Genomic DNA, 17,656 nt, shown 5'->3' on the forward strand with positions numbered 1-17,656 from the left:
GGAAAAAAAAAAGTGGCCCTGGCACACACAGTCGGGGGAGCCTTTAATGTCACCACTTGCTCTTGGAACAACAGCAGGTTTTGTTCACCATGACTAGCTCTTTTCCAGGACTCCCACTACAACTGTCCATTTTCTCTTCTGTCTGGCCAGTACACACTTGCTGCCCCTCCCAACCTTGTGCCTCACCTCCAACTGCTCAGTTGTGCTCTCAGACAGTGCTGAAGGGTGAAAGACGTGCCATCCAAAAGTAGTAGGGAAACAAATACCGCCCTTGAACCTCACAAGGCCCCAGGGCCAAGTCAGGGTCCCTCATGAAAGACTGAAGAAGACTAACAAATAGAGTTGAGGGCAAGTATGTTTGCAGGTGTAAAATTAACTATTCTGAATCTCCCTTTTCCTTTTGCACAGCTTGGTCTGACGTCCTGTGAATAAGGAAAGGAAATCACTGTTCCAGATAAGAATGACATGCATGCAGTTCATATGCTTCAGATTACAGAAGTAGTGGATCTAATAGTTTCAATTACGCATAAAAGCCAAAATCAAGTTGAAATCCAAGTTCTACCACAGTGTCATGTTGCAACTTTACATAGTCCTTCAGCCAGTTTTCTCCAGTGAAGACAGAGGTTGCCAACCAAGAACCACTTTGTGGGATTAGCCAATGTTTATGAAGCATTTTTAATATTTAAAGTGTCGCCTGAGTGCTAAATATTTCTCTGGCACTATCAGCTTGAACAGCAACCGAATATCTTGTATCTACTCCTGCTGATCTTGAGCTGGTCGCCAAAGGTGTCAATCGACGTGGTTTCTAACCACTGCATTTGGCATTTCTAGACATATCACAGAATTGGACAGACCTAGTGAATTAATAAATGGTAATTTTCAAAAAATGCTAGTGGAATAGTAAGTTTGGGGGGGGGGTTACACATTCTCATACATGTGCACAAAAACACATTAATGAAATGAACTTCAACCGTATAAAGAGAGGTTCCCACTGCCCATTCATTCGGACAGAATTGGCTTAGCAATATTATTAAAGGTACTTAGTGTACGCCAACTTGATGGGAGTCTAATGGAGCCAAAGGCCTTCATGCCCCAAAAAGTTTTTGTCAATGCTCTCACAGCATCTGAATTAAGAAACTGAGACATAAGTCCAAGCATACAGGACAACAGTATAGCATTGCTCATGCCACTACTGCTCCACAGTGTGCATTAGAACATGCAAAGAGCAACAAACAGGTACATACTTATTTTCATTTCTTTCTTGCTCTTGTTCCCTCATTGCCTAAATCTCTTTTCCAGCTAGAATACAAGCAGAATTTGTCTCTGTGTCAAGAGCTTCCCATTATCGGCACTATCACACATGGAGCCAAGCTTTAAGTGTTCAGTCTGAGCTTTCACTTTTTCCCATCCACTCACCTTTTGTCATCCACATTCCACTACTACTTCCCCACCCCATCTATCCTCGGATGACCGACGTTTCACACAGGTTTATAAACATTTATAATATACAAACAGTTCAGTCTTCCCTTCGGCCCCTGTAAATTCTCATCAATAGTAACCCAATCTAGTAACTATTATCAAGCAGTTAAAAATAAGTTCACTTCCAAGTGTCTACTTTGCATGAGGAAGAGAAGAAAAACAAAACTGGAAAACCCTCGCTTTGTAAACACCAGCTACTCTGAAAACATTGCTGTCAACGGGAAACAGTTACACTAAAGTGCATATGTATTTGGCTTATAATTTGCCAACAATGGAGAAAAATACAACTGCATGGAAGGATTCCCATAACATGAGCACAAAATCAAAAATGGAAAGGTTACGTCACAAATTCAAAGAGGGAATGTCATCTGAAACGTATGCTGCATTGCAGAGGGGTAGGTTTTTTGCGCATGACTGAAATCAGTGTTGTCCCAGACTGCATCCAGACAGACTGTTTGATATGATTTTAAAATGTCATGATTTTAAGTCAATTACATAACTGACACCTTACTCAGGAGTCGGAGCATTTGGAATCAACAGTGCTGTGCACCATAAGGAGCCAACGCTTAGACACCACAACAAGAGTCAGAGCAGCAAGGACCTTGCCATCAAAAGTTAATTCAAACCTTTGTTTAAGAGTAGGCCGGAATTCTCTTTCAGACCTCTCACCGCTGTACAACCCCGTAACCACCTAGGGCACACAGCCTCGGTGCCCCCAAGCAGCAGCAGCGTCCACATGTCCCCGGGCCACCGGCACGCGAGCAGTGACGCGGCTGCAGCCTGCTTGCGAGCAAATTCAAGGTGGACAAGACGGGCAACGACCTTGAGTTTTCTCTGACTGCCTTTTGCCAGACCCAACAAGGTGAGCTGACTCCGGGCCCGGGCTGCACCTGCCTGGACGCTGTGTCTGCCATCTCTCTTCCAAGGTGAACACGCTGATAGCCAGAGACACAAATGCGTAAAACCCAAGGACAAAGGAACCCATTGCAGAGAAAACATTATCCAAAGCCAAAACAGAGTCACCGCAATGCTTTCTATGCAGCAGCGGAGCCAGAGAACAGTAGGCTTGTTAATGCTTAGTAACTCAATACAGAAACAAAGAGGAAGAGGACCCCAAAATTTTGGTTACCAGGGCAATCATCAACAATCGGACAGTTTCTCGGCAGCCAGGGAGAGCCTTTTTGAGAGGAATCATGTAAAAAGATCGGGTAAGACCAGCTGCAGCACAATCATGGAAGGAGGCTGATTACAGCAGGAATGATATTGCATTTTCCACATAAATTTCTAAGGGTTTCACACGGGACAGAGTAACACTGCTTACACACTTGAGTCCTAGCAACACAATTTAAATGACTTTGGATAACACCAGTAAGGTGTATTTCACAGTGTTTTGAGCAGGTTTTTTGAATGTGTTCAAGTCTGTCATTGACAAATGCTTCTGATTTCCTATCAGGTGACTCACTAAAGTCACACATCATAAATTGTTCTTATTGAAGCTAAGAATTAGTATTGCGGGAGTAAGAAAAGGCTGAAAATTCTGAAGTTTAGACATAGCTAAGTACAAATAAGTCCTCCTAATAATACATGCCATTCTTGCAGGGCCACTTACACTCTTTTCCTTGCAAAGCCAACAGAAACCAAAGGATCGTGACAAAGAAGTTTGGAATTTCAGTTCAAATTCTAGAAACACATTTATTAGGAGAATAAAAATCTTAACAGAAAAAATAAAAAACAATTTTAATCATAATTATAACAAAGAGACGATCTTGCTATTCTCACAAGTGATTGGAACATCTTAGGCACTGCATTTTGCCATTCTTTAACAATTCTAAAGCAGAGCAAAGTTTTCCATCTGGGAGAAGGAAGACATGCCACTGAGGGTTTTCTAAAGCCTAGTCTTTGTTTGGGGATCTAATATGGAAAACACATCCACTTAGCCCAAATCACTTTCCCTTCCAGCTTGATACGATCTGAATTAGGAGGACAGGAAGCTGGCTTTGTTGCAGCCAGCAAGAAGTGCAGTCTTATCACGTGGACTACTGAGTAAGGTTTTGAAATTTTAAGATCTGCATGTGGTAAAAAAAAGCATTTTGCCATTTACCTCAGAGATACGTAACTTGCTTTAAAATAGATTACTTGGGTGTCTCTGCACAGCATCTCTTGTTTGGACAAGCATATTTACTTTGGTGACTATTTTAATTATGACTCACTCAAGCAAGCCAGGGCACCCTACCATTCAAAACCCCAAAGTGCTGACTTAGGGTTTGTGATGCAAATCTGTCAGGAAACAGTGTTTCCCTGTTGAACTCCGAGATGCACAGACCTGGTCGCTAGTACACATTATAACAGGATGCACCACTGTAGCTAGACGGTTCTGGGCACAACAAGAGAAGTCATGCTGTTTTCTAAGTTCCACATACAACTCGATAATTGTTAAAAGAGAATTTTCCAATCAAATAGATATGTGTGTGTGTGTGTGTGTGTGTGTGTGTACACACAGGCATATAAAGTATAAGTGATTTTAAACAAGTTTGGGGGATAGGATGGTATCTACAAAGAAACAGTTAAGTGTATTCTGAATGAATTTTTTTTTTTGCTATGAGGCTAAAAAGTAGAAGATATAAAAACAAACTACTAAAATGCACTGCTATAAAGAGAAAAATTCCACTTCAGCTGCAACTGCTTGCCTTAAGGACTAATTCAAAGAGAAGAAAACAGGAATAAGCAAGTTTTATAAAATATTATCACTCTCATAGCAATACTGAAGTTCTTTACATTTTGTTAGTTAATACTCGTCCTCCTCAAAACTGACACCCTGACGGAAATTTTTCTTGTTCACCCTCGAAAGGGCTTGAGAAAGGCCAGTGCAGCGTTGCACATCCCGCACTACGTCCCCTAATTGCAGCCATTTGTAGTTATTCCTGAACTACAACAGTATCTGTTTCAGAATATAAGCCTGAGTAAGCCCCGGGAGCCTTTCAGTGGACCTCCTCCAGCGAGTTCCACTCTTGTCCCACGAAGCATGTGAGAGTCACAGCGCAGGACAAGCCCCTGCAGTAATTGCTGTATCAGTTTCCATGCTCCTCCGGACAGAGCAATGCCTGTAATTGTAAACTACAAACCTTTTAATAACCTGCTCAATTATGAAGAAAACAACCTTTTGAACAGAAGTATCGTGGCAACATAATTCAGAGTCTCCTGTTCTGCTCTGGCAGGGCATGTCAACGATAGCAAACAATTTATTCCACTATAACCTGAAGCCTGGTTAAGGATTCCTAAACCACTCGGGGAGAAACTGAGAGACAGCGATGATTCTGCCGTGTGTTATCAATGATGGCAGTCCCGCTCAACCTTCCGGCTTCCTGGCTTTCCCTGGAAGAGCTCAAAATGATGGAACGTATAGGTTTTATCACAAGCCTCTATACACTTCCCGAAACATGTGCTGTTCCCCAGCCACTTACTACTACCCACTAATTTTTTTCCATGATATTGATCAAACGATGCCAACTATGAGAAAAGCATATCATCTGCTTGACTTCTCCTACCCGTTACAGTCAGGAATATTTAACACAGCTGTTTGTTGGATTTCACAGTGTAGTTCAACATCTTGGACCTGGCATTTTAGATCATCATTTAAAAATACACAATGGCTGAACCAGTGCTGTACCACTTAATGGAAAATTAATTTGAGAAATCTGTAGAAACTGTCTTGGAACAGAATTAGTAGTTTGGAAAAAAAACTTGCACTTAAATTAAATGGGAATCTGTCTCCAAAAATCTAGCGTCTTGCCTGTTATCCGGTACCCTTTGTGTACATGCAACAGCATGATCCCTAGAAATTTGCACCAAATGAATGCTAACAGAAAATCTAAAGGCCACAGATTCACACAACTGATAAGAAACTTCTGTATTTTGACACTCATTGGAATTTTAACCAATTCGCTTGGCAGCAGCCATACACAGCCACATGCGTTCCCAAATATGAAAAGACAGAAGAACAAATTCATCACATGCCATTAGAAAGTGCTGTTGTGCTAGCACACCTATGGAGTGTTTCTAAATCCAAGAGAGAGTGCAAAAGTCCAGGAGCTAAGCAACTAAAATGGGAGCTGTCTTACAAGTGAGTGTTACAACTGCCCTCTGTTTTTCAGAAATAGTCATCAATAACAGGTAAACAACTTGAAGGATGATTTGGAGATTATAAAACATTCCAGCCTACTATAGCCCGTAAGAGGTAAATCAGATGTTTTGCTATGGTAAGAACCAAGTCAGCAGAATTTGCTTCAAATGTCTAATGACAAATTCTGAAGTTCATTGTCACCTTACTAAACTGAGGGCAGCTTTACCTGTCTAAGACTGTTAAAGGCTTCACATCTGCAAGTGTCAGGTTTGCAACTTAAGTGATTGTTTTAGAGATGTGCAGGTATAAAGCCTTGAGAAGGCTCCCAGCCTTCTCCACACAAATCTGACCCGCTTTCATCTCACCCTGCTGTACGCTGGGTTTTGTTGCCATGGTAAAAGCTCTGACACATTTAGTCTTCTCACCAATTTCCTGCTGAACTACAAACTACTGATGTTTAGCACCTCACTGCTTATCAGTAATGTGATAAGGAACCCCCCTACCATAAACACACATGTGAAAACAAATCAAGAACTTTGATTCAGCCACATGTTCTCCCTTCCCTTGGTCACTCTACTCTGCCAATAGCATTTTCAAAACAACTTTACTTCCATCTCTACTAAATTAGAATATTTCTTGCCTCATCTGTATCCTGTATAAGGATGGTTTAAGTACAGCATTAATGTTTCCTCAGAACACGCAAGATTTCACATGCTCCTGAAAAGTCTATCTTGCATCCTTAAGCTCTCCATTAGCCAGCTGCCTTTAAATGATGCCCTACAAAAGTCCAAGAGATTTGATCAACATGCAGACACGCTGGTCTAGAAGAAGAGTAGATACGCCTGTTGTGATTTGGATTGCAACAACTGATAATCCCACTCTTACGACAACCTGCCAGACAAACTTGGACCACCGAGCCCCTACTATCTGACATGCTTTTTTATCAGGTTACACTCCCACAATGAGCAGTAAGATGCGAGAGGCCAGATTGCTGAAACGCCAAGCAGGATTTTTGTACATCTTGACTGGCAACACAGAATATGTAAATCTGTTCACAGAGCACAGCATGTTGACACACACATCCTCAAACCAAACACAAATTGTAGGCCTACCATTTTTCACAACAAGCTTTAAGAAAAAAGTGCTAACAGCTGCCTCCCTATTCTCCCGGAGACTCTGAAGCACAATTAGTAAATCCCTTACGCTTCTACAGTCTCCCACCGACCTCATGCCCTGAGAAGAAACAAACAGTATTTGCACATGAAGCATGGTTAGCACCCACATGTTCTCCAACAACTCGGAAGATTCTGAGCTGAAGTTTCTCCAAAGACAATACTTAGTATGAACCAGATACTGTTGCATAGGTTCTACCAGCTTCTCTTCATAAAGGTGCTTTAGAAACATTTTTTAGAACTGCTGGTCTTGCTGTTTTCATTGGCTTCAAAACAGAGCTCACAAGAGTGACTGTTGCCACCAAAAAAGACAGAATAAATGGTGTATTTCCCTGGGAAATTCACCATCTGGGGACACACATTGGTTTTCCAGGTCTCTCTGGACAATTTAATAAGTGTCATAATTCACTTGACACTGTATCTAGTCCTTGTCTGAAAAAAGAGACAGTATAATCTCAGATGCCATAGGATAGTTTGGGAACTGTGCTGTTTTCCTTTGAGCTCACATGGAGGAACTAACTCCATACCCAACTGTGTAAATGGTAAGTGAAAGCAATGATCTCCTGTAGCAAACTGGGATCAACAGCACATACGACAATCCCGGGCGACCCCCCCCCACACACACACACACAACACAAACAGCGGAAAGCAGAGATTAAGGCCTACATGTCTAGCAAATGACTCAGTAACTGCAGAAGTGCCTGAGTGGGAAAATACCTATAGTCAGTCTTCACTTGTCTTTTTACTGTGAAATGTGATTCTCAACTTGGCTGAAAAAATATTAATATTTTGTTCTGACTAAGCATAAGTTTCCCCATACAACTCAGCTACTGTGGGAAATGCACATCCCCTGCAACTCTGCCAGGGCAGTGGGCACCGAACACCCACACAGCAGCAAACTTCATGGAGGTAACTACTACAATTTTATTCCTCTCCACCAATTCTCGTACAAGCAGAAACAAAAATATAAACAGCTGAATTAACTAGCAGAAGAGGAAAAGTCTTTGGTTTATCTTATACACACCCCCAAAGCAGTACAGGTGAAAAACAGTCATCGCTGAGACCAAATATTAAAATCCTTGTATTCAGAATGAATCAGAATGACCTTTTTTGGTTTCCAGTGAGATTGTGCTAGGAAACAAACAGTTGCTACATAACCGACAACTGTCTCACTTGGTCAAAATGCATGAGAGGCAAGAACACAGATAGGCTTTGTAGAGCTAAGAACATACTCCTTAATGGTTACTGGATACCATTTTTATTTGTTTAATAATATGTTTAGATGTGCAGAAAAAGAGTAGTAAGAACCATGGTACATACTAATCAACCTTATGGGGCCGGGGGGGTGGGGGGGAAGCCATACAACCTCAAAACTCCCCAAACCAGCTACAGCTGTTAGCGGCCTCAGGATGCAAAAGATACCAAATACAATAGAAGCTTCCCACAAAAGAACACTGTTGTGTTCTAGCCACCTGGTAACCAGGATCCACCTCAAGCAGCACATTACCCTTTCAATCTTTGCAGGCACAGGAGAGGCCAGAACAATTCCCTGCAACAACCCGAGCAGCTCCAGCTTTCTGTGTGGCCAGGGTGAGCAGGCTGCATCTGCATTTAGCAAATGTCATGAGCAACCGCAGGCCAGGAGTTGCCATGCATACTACCAATACCAGTATCTGTCAGCAACACAAGCTGATAACCTTGACATAACCACTTGCAAGATTACAGCCCAAGGATTTCCTACAAGTGTCATATCTAGAGAGGAAAGACTAAGTGCAAAGTCTAAGACTTTTCATCTTCAGTTACTGTTAGCACTACTGAGCTTAATCTAAAAATTTAGGAAACACAGAAACATGGTTATATAGTTGCAGTGACTTGGCAAAAGGCAAACATTTTTCTAGGACACCAATTATTTCAGTGCAAAGATAACCATGGACAAGATTGGAGAGGAGTTTCTCTTTACCTCCAGGTGCTACGCAAACCCACAGAGCTGATGATCTAGGATTTAGACAGCTGACAGACTGGCTAGTACTGTACCTCAGTAGTTCAGCTGGCAACTGCCTGTACTGCTTTACCAGCGAGACAGTAGCAACTCCAGGCCTCAAGGCAAAGGTAAGCATAAACCTTTCTTGAAGCGACAGAAGAGAAGCAAACAAGCACATAACGAGAAGCAGCACTGCTAGCTAAAGGAAAGCATGGACAAACACTTTGTAAGAATTCAGACACAAATGATGAAAGGCCTTTTTTCATCTAACTTGTTCACATTGATTATAAATCAATCCATACCCCAGAGGATCCAAACAGGTATGTCTACCTCCACTAGGAAGCATACCTGCTGCCCTAGCCAGGGTAACCTGCACATCAGTACCACTCCAGACACCTGCAAGCCTTGAAGCAGCAGCACTGCATCTAAACAGATTGTATTCTTCCATCCCACAGAGGGAAACTGGCTGCAAATGAGGATCGCCACTGCAATGTAGCATATTATCCAATCAGACTTCATACAATTACATATGGCCAACCAGATCTTAGTTTGTCAACATATTCCTACAAAGTTCATCGAAAAGATGAAAACATTGTTAAATGCTACAATTAATTTTAGGTGGAGCCTTATCAGCTCCAATTCAGCTGCCCTTGGCAGTCAGCAATAAGCTTTAGGCCTTAGAAGACCACTGTCCCCCCTGAGAAAGACTAGGAACACCTGGAACTAGCTGATGAGCCCGAACAGAGTGGAAAATCTGGGAACACTCCAGGCTAAAGGACAGACACGTTTTTCTCCACTAGATGACTGAGCTCTACAATAAGCCTTTTGCCAACAGCATGATGGCTCAGTTCTTTCACATGCTAGTCGGTGTTATACTTCCAGGTAAATTACACCTCTGTTCCTGTGCCTGCCCTTTATGCCCAGAAAAAGGCTGCTCAGGAAGCGAGACAGTTGAAAGACAAGGTGGAAGAGCATGGACCAATTAGAAGAGAGTGGTTTAGGTAAGGAAACAAATGAAGGAAATTTGTTTTGTGTTATTTTACAGGTTTATGTGCAACTGCTCAGCCTTGAAAACACTTCACAGGGTCCACTCTGTTCAAAACTACTTCAAATTGGACTAATATTTAAAAAGTCATTGGAAGGAGATGTGAAACACTCATCTGCTTGCTGAAAGGCAGTGGACATTCACAGCCTCAAAATCCAGAGTTTAATTGCAATACTTTAATCCGATGCCGCAACCCCACATTCTCTTTTATTCCCATTAGCATCAAGCCGTGCATCTGCCTAATGGAACTCTGACAGTTGTCCTGTGCCTGGCTGTCGAACACTTTAGCCTCTAGCTTCAGTCCCACAGTTGCATGCCGATATCCTGCAGAGACTCCTTTTCTTCTAAACGGTCTTCAAAACTTGACAATTGATGTACTATAATTGCACCAGACACTTTTAAGAAGTTGCAGGCAGAGCTTCCAACTACCAAGCCATACAAAAAAGTAGCAAATACCGAGGAGATACTGAACTCCAATGAAAACATTAAATTTGATTGTTAATAATGAAGACACCCTCTGCATTACACAATGTCAAGATTTAGGCTAGTCACCTCATCTGTCTGCAAATCAAGACAACTAATTCAATGCATATAGGTTGCTTCTGTGAGCAGGTTTCGTTTGGACAGCCAAGGCAGGCTTCAGCTTTGGGAAGTTAGTCACATAAGGGTCCCGCTCCCGTCAGAGGAAAGAAACAGGCAATTTCACACAGCAGTTCAGCTGACCTATTTTAGGGTGTGCTGAATCACCTTCCCAACCGTTTTCCCATTTCTCTCACTGGCTGACCCCACTAGCTCAGGCTTTCACGTCTGAAGTCAGGTGAATACATCCCACTTAAGCTTTATCTTTCGCAGCACAAGAACATTTTATAAGCATATTCGTGTTCCCATTTTATTCTCTTGTTATGTCTGCTTGTGAGCTTGTTCAAATGGACTCTTGGGAATTCTGGCTCCCTAACTTTTCTGAGGGATGAGCTTTAGGAGATTTTTCCGATGAAGCATTTCCCCCTGAAAGCCTTCACAGATTCTGAGCATAACACAGTCATTTTGCCCAAATCAGTGTAGCATTACCTTTACGCGCTTCTATGAAGGGGCACTAAACCAACACTTGCACTTATACCCCTAATTTCATTTCAAACATTTAACGACCAGAAAACTTTCAGAAAGAAAATTCACACACTAGCCACATGCATAAGATAACTAAGTTATCTTCCATCAATAATCAAATCCACCATGGCCATGAACTACAGAATTCACACTGTTTTCCCCTAATTAAGTTATGAAACTCAGAGGCACACTAGAGTCACTCCAAACAAGTTTTTACTGTGCAAGAACTAAGCCTTTTCTATAGTTTATGTCTGTAACTCTGTAGTTACATACATCATTCTGCTACAGCAGATTCTAAGGTGTTAAAATGTTCAAGAATTTTGACATCTCAGTAAACAGTGACTTCTGGTGCAGACAGCACATTGTATTAGACCCAGAAAAGAAGGGATCCAGCATAGTGCAGTTTTGCTTCAGTAAAAACGGTAAAGACAACAAAATAGGGGTCTTCTTAAACGGAAGGGAGGTTTACATTACCTGACATTTCAGACGAACAGGTGCATCAGCTGACACTGTAGAAGCTTTCTTCCAGAACAAAGCCATTACCTCGTTTTGCTCCAGAATCTAATGTTGCTTGACATTATGATTTGCTTTCAAACTGGGGGGGGACAAAACTGGAACCAGCACAAAAGAGGCCTCTGCCTCAAAAACACATTCCCTATCAGCACCCCCACGTAATCTTTCACAGAAGTTGAACCCACCTGACAAAGCCGAGAGCTCATACTGGCCATGAAACCTAAGAGAGTAAGTACCTTTCTGACCATCTTCATGAAGAGGACAGAGACAGGCCACATCTGCCACAAGCCAGGCTTAGATTTTTTTTTTTTTCCTGAACAGAACATTAATTCTTGTCCAAAGACAGCATTATTCTACCATGCTTAGTCAGAAAAAAACAGTGAGCTTATGTTGCTGGGAGTATTTTAAGCTTTCAGAAAAAAATCCTTACTGCTGCCTCACCCATAGGATTAAGCAGCTGTGTATCACAAGAAGATTTTCGAGCAAAACTAGTGCCATGTTTCCCCCACACTGCAAACATAGCCAGGATTTCTGGTCAGCAGCGCAACTCTTGCAACTGAATCTTCAATATTACAGTAGCACCGCACCCTGAATTGCAGCTGGCCAGACTGCTAATTGTTCCCAACTCGCATTTCCAACACTGGATACAGAGACAGTTGGGATAACCAGAAACAACAGCAAAACTTGAGTGTAATCAGAATACCTGCTGTATAAGAATTAAATACACTTCAGCTCAATGTAACGTTTGGCAAGGCATGCCAGTGAATGTCATGGGAAAGCCTACAGCTACACAGCGAGATCCACCTAGGTGGCAGATACACAGGCTGCGCCAGGACATCCTGCCCGTCCTCTGAACACTGCTGACTAGCAAAGCAAAGCTGGTCTCCCCCAACACGCAGCCAAACGCTGTGCTATTTTTGAGCACAACATGTCAGTTCCATTGGGTGTGGGAGTTTGTTTGTGTGGGTTAGTATGATTCGACTACTTTGAAACTTGGCTGAAGCCACATAATTCCCTTTTTATGGAACCCCTTTGATGGCAATTTAACAGAGAGGGTGAGGTTTAGCCTCAGCTATAGACATGGGGTCAGAGTTACTAGAAAAAGACACATAATGACTAATAATGAATCAACCCTCAGTGGTTTCTTCATTTAAGTGTAAACACAGCATATTAAACCCCTGGACTGGCATTAGCAGCAAGGTCTTGTCTGTAATAAATGAGTACAATAGTTTAACTAGAGAATTTTAAAATTGCTGTAGTTAAGCCAGTGCAAGCTCCAAAGGGAGACACTTGAGTCAGTTTAACCCTTGCTTACATAAGTTTGGCTGAAGCCAGAAGCTGACCTGTACTGTGCAGCCTGCAGGACTGACACCTTCCAGACAACAGCGCCTATTACAGCGTCCTAGGGGAAGTCAGAATTCCCACCAGAATCTCTTTGGTCAGTGAGAATTTTGACTTTAAATTGTATCTTTTACTATGCTGGCAACACTGAAGCAGCTTCCTAAAGCTTTACTATCATGAAAAAGCACAGTCCTTACAGAATTATCTTGACAAGAGCAAGAAGGCACAAGTCGCTTGGGCTAATATATTTTCATAGCAATTGTACAAGGTTGATGCATAGCCCAATGGAAGTATATGGGGAGAAAGGAGTTTAGCTGCTGCTTCTCTACGAAAATATCTAACACCCAAGGAGTCTAGCCTCCCAACAGTGTCTTGAGATTTCCATGCTTCCTCCTTCAGGAACAAACAAGAACACAGGTTCTAGAAACCCTAATCAGGCCTCCACACTGCTCACAAAACCTTTGCAAGGTAACTACTAAGAACAGAAACACCGATCCGATTTTATGTCACCACCATTCCTCTTCCCTCTCCTCTGCAGTAGCAACTGCTTTTCCTCACTGGGGCTATTTCTGTACCTGCCTGACAAAAATCAAACACTGTTGACTGGCATTTGTTTTGCTCACGCGGCCAGCTTAGAAGCTCATCTCCTGCTGTACCAACTCCAAAGCTTCAGCACAAACTTTTGGGGGAAGGGATACTGGACAGTAATGGGGCAGAGACATTCAAGAGGTACACAAGATGTAACCTTCTCTAACAAGGTTATCTCCGACAGAGCAGAGAAGTAGATACTCATTACCTTTGCTCTTTTAGGCGACACCACCCAAGACTGAACACATGACAGGATCCGCAGGCCCATTCGCCAAATCCCACAGAGGAGCATTAGCGCTCTGTCAGCTGGCAGTCACGGCCCTGATTCGAAGTGTTTGCACTGTCAGACTCATCAAGAAGAGGCCTGATCTCAAACTGAACTATGTGTTCGCATTATTCTCTTGGTAATCATAGGTTATATCCTACAGCAAGGAAATATTTTAATGAAACATGTAACGTCACTATTTCAGCTGTAGTTGATACAGTTAATACTGCACTAGGGATAAGAAGGAATATTTATTAAACCTTACGGAAATAACTATGCTTAGCCAAAAGTCCATTTCTAGCTTTTAGGCTTTTACTAAATCTCCCCACTAAATGAGAACTAAAATACAACTCTTTTGCAGCACACAAGTGACAAGAACAACGGCCATGTGAGCAGTATTATAATAGATGTCGGAGGAATTAGTGATTCACAACCATCGGTCTTTCTTATGCCCAAGAGAAATAAGCAGCAGGACAGATGAGGCACCAACAAATACTGAAAGAGACAGGGAAAATGACTAGACAGGTTACCCTGTTAGTCCCATTCCCGGGCTTCATTATGAAGCGAACAGCACTAGTATTAAAAAACTTCCCTGTGACATGATGATGATGAATCACAACATACCAATACACAGACTATGTGGAGATTATCACACTTGGAGCACTGATGGAGGAGGTGATTTGTGGCTGTCCCAGAGCCACGAGCCTCGCTGCCACATGTCAAAGGTAGGAAGAACAGGACGACGAGCAGCAGCCAAAACCTTGCCACTGGCTAGTCCGAGCACAACCTGCATTCATTTCAAAGAGGCAGAAATCCAGACAACAGTCATCATGGCTTCTTGAGTTTCCTGCATGCAGGAACCAAACTGCGCCAAACTGAGCCAGACTCCTTCCCCAGCAGCACAGCCTAATTACTAACAAAGTCTACCAGCTGGATTTTCATCCTGGTTTTAAGTGTCACAACCCCCACCTCCAAGAATTCAATGCAAAACATGCTCCCTTACTCCAACTCATCCATACACAAACCACAGAAACTAAGCCCATTCTCTCACAGGAGGGAACATTCTCTGCAATTTAAATTAGAGACATCTCCCATTCTCCAGAAGAGGATGTACTCCTTAAAAACCTAAGGAAAAAAAAAGTCAGCTTACTTCTAGCATTTCTTCAGTCTTGCCACACCTGGTACTTGCAATGGTGGGAGAAGGCCTACGTTCTGCCAGGGACTCAGGCACCACCTTTTTGGGTTACTACCTAATAAAGAGCTCCGGATAGCCTCTTAAACATGATGCCATTATGCAGAACTAGTTAAAACTTCCTAGCTTTGTCTGTTACCTAGCCATTACTTAAAATTCTCAGGAACTCGAAAATAACAGGCAATCAGCTTGCAAGAGGTTAAGACAGTCTAGCAGGAGGATCACTGGACTTGGGAAGTAGCCATGTTCTTCCAGGACTGTGAATTCTTATCTCCATTTTGAGAGAAAATGGAGGCAAAAATTAATACTCATCTCCCAGTGACGCATGAAAAGCCCAATACATGCAGTGCAATGGTTTGAACTTACAAAAACATCCATTCATAAATAAGAGAGGGCTTAACATTTACAGCAATGAATTACTTGAAAGAGCATCAGAGCAGCAGTCCAACCGTCATAAAAATATTCACAGGTACGTGTACGCTCAGCAGTTGGGCTAAGTCACCAGCATGCTGTAGCTAACAGAAGGGAAGAAACAAGAACAGTATAGAGCGCTTTTAGCATTGCACAACAGCCACAAAGGTGCCTCTCCTCCCTTCCCATCCCCACCAGCTTCTAAGGACCTAAGCGTAACTTCCAAAATGCACAGGAACACAAGGTACATGCTCCACAGTGCATTCACGAAGTCCCCTCTGTTAACAAACACTGATCAACTCTTATGAAATAACATGGCATTAAAAACAACTCCCATGTCTGAACAGAGCTGGAATCCTAATGAAGTCACTTGGATGATTTATAAATGGAAATTGTGTGGAAAACAATTCATTCAATAGATCACTCTGAAGATTTTTAGAACAAAAAGAAAAGAGTTTCTTGTGAAACACCAGAAGAGACAAAGGAAGGGGGGACAGAAGGCAGGAAACAGAAAAGGAGAGATGTAGCAAGATATCCTGCAGGTGCCCAATTAATCCCAGTCAGAGAAACAGCTCCAGTTCCTGTCCAGCTATCAGAATAGCGCTCTCTCTTGCAGAACACAAGATTTCAACTTTGCATAACCAGGGACTGAATGTAAATTGCTGGCTTGGTTAATACATAAATTGTCAACTGTTCCTTTCTATTTCATTAGTTCCAGCAGAGACAATTATGAATACAGGCCTCCTGCCCTTTAGGATGATTAACATTCCCTTTCATTAGTGTCCCCAACACTGCTGACCCACATTCAACTTGTAAAATTCAGTTATATGTAAACTGCAATCTTCTGTGTCAGCAAGACGTGCCAGACCATTGCAACGAAGCGCACTTAGCACACACTCTCCTCCTGGCTGTAAATAAACGTATCTGCCAATTCCAAAGTGGCTACAAATTCTAAGTCTATTAACACAAGAAGGAGCACCAAAATATTCTCTGCATTTCTTTTTCTGGGAAAAGGGGATGTGAGCCAGGAGCACTCAAGCCTTGATATCTTCAGATGTCATAGCAAAGTCCCCTCAGCTTTGTAAATGCCATAGGAAAGAAAAAACAGACTCCAATGCCTTATCAACAGACTACCTGTAAATTCACAAGGAGCAATTCAACATGTCTTCCAAGCTCTTAATTTCATCTTCAGCACAGTTTAAAAAGCCAGGATACAATATATTTAAAGCAACAGCAAGTTTGCACTGGAATTCCTTCCGAGACATCAGAGGAGCGTGATTCCAAGGAGGTCATGGCGAGCAAACCAGCTTTTCTCTCAAGAGAATGTGACACAGGGTCAAGTTTGTTCAGGGATTTGACAGCTATATTTGAATGCTGCCCAGTTCTTCTGCACAGCTACTACAGGAAGAGACCATCTCTGGAAGGGGTTGTCGGCACACTCAACAATTGTGCTACATTTGTTTTACATAATCAAAGAATTCTTTCAGATTACTAAATGGAGTCATTCCACAAAGGTTTTACTTTCTTCTAAGTCACTTCCACTAAGTCAAACTGCTAGAAGTATCACTGTAACAAAAACAAGCCCTCAGTAGCTCTATTTTGTATTCTCAATGCCATTTCAAAAAAAGACTTCCCAGACAGATTAGCCCTTTCCATCTTACGTTACATCAGTACCTCCCCTCTAACCTCATGATCGGTCTCAGAGCTTGAAACAAGTAGCTCTTCTCTCCTTCCTCGTTCCTGTCCCAGAGTCGGTAGTGACCGGCCCTGCAGAGAAGGCAATGTACTGTAACAACAGTACGCAAGATTGCAGGCAGAAGGAATCCACTCGCTTGCACCCCTCTTCACAGGGCGGATTTTAAAAGAAACCTGACTTCAGAGTTCAGAAAGTTTCCAGGTCAAGTTTCAGCTCCAAACTATTCCACCTCAGCCTTTCAGGCCCTGACCACTCACCCAACAGAACAGATGACGGTTGTTCTGAGTACAGGCATTTCTTTGGTCTGTCAAAGTAATAGGTGTTCAAAGCGATTACATCTCCCTCACTCAGCTGAAGGAGATTTGTAAGCAGGTAAAAGACCACCATTGCAGTAACTCACACACTCCACTAGGCTCAGGGATAGAGGACAACTACCAAATCTACCATCCCACCAGAAAATAGCTGTACTGCCTCCTAAAGAAGGGAACAAGTTAAGTTCAGTAACTCCAGAGCAGTAGATGCAACTAAATTGCTATTTAACAAAGCACATACTTTTTTCCTGAATGACAATTCAAGTTTAACATCATCTTCCATCAGAAATACATAAACTCCAGCTTCAGTCCTGTCCATTTTGGACATTATTTCCACCCTTCAGAAAAGTCTTCCAAAATGAAGAAAGAAGGGGGGGGGGGGAGCAATCTCTGCTTCAGTATTTTACAAGCTTCAGAGTTAACACCCCTCAAAAGAAA

At 42.3% G+C, this 17,656-nt stretch overlaps 1 protein-coding gene across 8 annotated transcripts in view; it reads right to left on the bottom strand.

Moving 5' to 3' along the window:
* Nucleotides 1–17,656, bottom strand: part of SIK3 (SIK family kinase 3) — a 110,024-nt gene that overhangs the window by 90,129 nt on the left and 2,239 nt on the right. The window lies entirely within an intron of this gene.

This window comes from Apteryx mantelli, chromosome 23 (genome assembly GCF_036417845.1).
Source record: "Apteryx mantelli isolate bAptMan1 chromosome 23, bAptMan1.hap1, whole genome shotgun sequence".
Taxonomy (NCBI): domain Eukaryota; kingdom Metazoa; phylum Chordata; class Aves; order Apterygiformes; family Apterygidae; genus Apteryx; species Apteryx mantelli.